The sequence below is a fragment of the Cyanistes caeruleus genome, chromosome 1 (assembly GCF_971803275.1).
Source record: "Cyanistes caeruleus chromosome 1, bCyaCae1.hap1.1, whole genome shotgun sequence".
Taxonomy (NCBI): Eukaryota; Metazoa; Chordata; class Aves; order Passeriformes; family Paridae; genus Cyanistes; species Cyanistes caeruleus.
In genome coordinates, this window is record NC_141701.1 from 66,407,297 (window position 1) to 66,409,676 (window position 2,380).

The 2,380-nt window shown below is 44.6% G+C and overlaps 1 long non-coding RNA gene across 2 annotated transcripts; it reads right to left on the reverse strand.

Annotated features, from left to right (window-relative positions):
* Positions 1 to 299: 299 nt before the first annotated feature.
* On the reverse strand, positions 300 to 1,919 carry LOC111925416 (uncharacterized). Of its 2 annotated transcripts, XR_002862239.2 has the most exons (4): positions 1,878 to 1,919; positions 1,484 to 1,700; positions 912 to 1,050; positions 300 to 545 (listed from the first exon to the last, which is right to left on the reverse strand). It is a non-coding gene; the product is annotated as an uncharacterized LOC111925416 (long non-coding RNA). The 2 variants fall into 2 exon arrangements; XR_002862238.2 differs by lacking the exon at positions 300 to 545 and having other exon boundaries at positions 834 to 1,050.
* Between the last annotated feature and the right edge of the window lie 461 nt (positions 1,920 to 2,380).

Genomic DNA, 2,380 nt, shown 5'->3' on the forward strand with positions numbered 1-2,380 from the left:
TGCTACTGTAAAAAAAAGCAATAGGGCGGCTCAGCACTAAGAGTCAGCCTCATGCAACCTCTCAGCAGAAGGTTTTGGTATTTGCATGTTTCTCCCTGCTTTCTTTCCCATTCAGAAGGATACATGAAGCAATGAAGATGATTTGTGGCCTATTCTTATTCGTGCTACAGAGAATAAGTGTTGTTTTCAAGTCTGAGCAGGAGCAGGTCTTGTATCTCCCTCAGCTGTACAACTCTCAATTGTTTTTCTCCCCTCACTTAAGGATCTTACAGAGGCACACCTCAGCTGCAGTTGTGCTTTTATCTTTGGTCTCTGTTATTAACGGGTCTAATAGCTAACATTCTTCTGGATGAGACCTTGTTAATCAAAGACTGTCTGCTCTGGTAAAGGTCTAATGGTATTTTAAAGCACTTCTTCCGAGGGCAGAGCTTTGCCTGTGAATCGTTAACCCAAGTTTCCCCAGGGCTCTCTCTAGAGCCCCTAGGACTCTCTAGTTGTCAAGCACTGCCCCCTTTCCTTGCAGGGATGGCTGCTTTTTGGTGCATCTGAAATGCAAAGAGCAAAATCAAATTAAAATATGAGCTCCGTGTTTAAGTTAAATAACAGTGCTTCTGCTATTCTGAATTCAGTAGAGTTCCTTGAAATAGTTTCCTGGGAAAGGGTTTGGCAGACTTTACTTTCCGACTCATACAAATATGAGCCGTTCTTGCTGCTTTGGAGTGACTGAATGGAGGAGGTTTGCACACTGTGGTGTGCTTTTGATTTCCTTTTTTACTTTATTCCAGCATTTTTATTTTTTTTTTATTTCCCATTTAAAAAAAACACTATAAACCATCATTAATTCACTTGAAAAGCACTGTGGGGGTTTTTTTCTCTGTTATGCTATACAAAGTTATACCATCAAATATTACCCTTCTGTGGGACTCTCTTCTAGCTGGCTGTATGGCAATGCAATTGAAGGCTTGGCAAATACCAGCAAGTAACTCTTGATGTTACTGCAATGTTCTGAAAAACTTGTATAAGGATAAAGCGGTTTTCAGCTATGCATAACTGCAATGCAAAGTGAAAAAAGAAATATTAGAGTATGACCAAACAGTTCCTGGTGGTTTTGTTCTTGTGCATCATATGTGCTGGGGGAAGAAACTGTTCAGTTTTCAGAGCTACTGTAATGGCTCCCTCTAGTAATGTATTGGACATTACTACAAATTGAATGGCAGCACTTGCACTTGTGAATTGAAGCTTTGCACAGCCCAGGTAGCAAATTCAGCTACTTCACATTCTTCATATTAACATGAAAAGCCTGATGTGGTGGTGGGGGAGCCCAGGTCAGCAGATTTCACCTGCAGAGGAAGGCAAGAAGCCATGTTTTGGGGAAAAGCAGAGGAGGTGGTCTGGGTGCTGGGGGTGTGGGGAGCAGCAAGGGACTGATGGTGAACGCAGCAGGCTGCCTTTTGTCATCTGGGTGGCTTCACTCAGCTCGTACCTTGGAGAAGGAGACCGGAAAACAGGGAGTGAAAGAGTGGATCTTTTAGCAGCTTGTTTCCTATCTTCTGCAGTGGGGCACTTAGAAGGAGAGGAATGGGCCTGTAATTATTTTACGGTGACTCCTCCTGCCCCCTGCTCTGTCTGGCAGTCTGAAAAGCTGCCTCTTCCCAGAGCGGTGCAGTTGGACACTTCCTGGCATTGCACTGGGCATCTTGCTGTAGGAGACAAAGACCTGCCTTTGAATGCCCATAGAAAGACACTGAAAGTAGCTGGAAGCATCCCAAGACAAACAGATGAAGTGAATGTGCAGACATGGGGGTAATATTATAAGAGGATTGACCATATTTATCCAAGGTATGAAAAGCGCTATTATTCCCAAACAAAGAGGTAACCTGAGGAAGCTGCAGCTGTCAGGGAGGAGCAAATCAAATGGGTTCTCCTCTTCTTTACGCCGTGACAAAATGTGCCAGGGGCTTTGTGAGCAAATAGAAGGTAGGGCCCTGAGGGGAACAGCTTACAGTTTAAGGCTAGACCAAACAGTTCTTGTTTGCAGGGAGCATTCTGCAGGTTAGGGAAAGGGGAGAGGCGATTAGAGGGGAGATAATCTATACTCCCTAAGGGATAGCACACAGGCTAGCCAGATCAGATGGTTCAGCTATCACAATAAATCCATTTGCTGTCTGTCTAGATTACTGTGTGTGTTTTTGGGGTGGGTACTGCCTTTGCTTCTGGAGCAGTCTGACCCTCGAACTCTCCTGCTTTACAATGTGCTTGGAGGTGGGGCAGCTCTGAGCTTCTCTCAGCTTCCTGATGACAAAATACTGAAGGCTCTGACCCTGAGGGAGCCTGGAGCCACGCAGGAAACATTAAGCATTGAATCTCTGATCTAGAAATG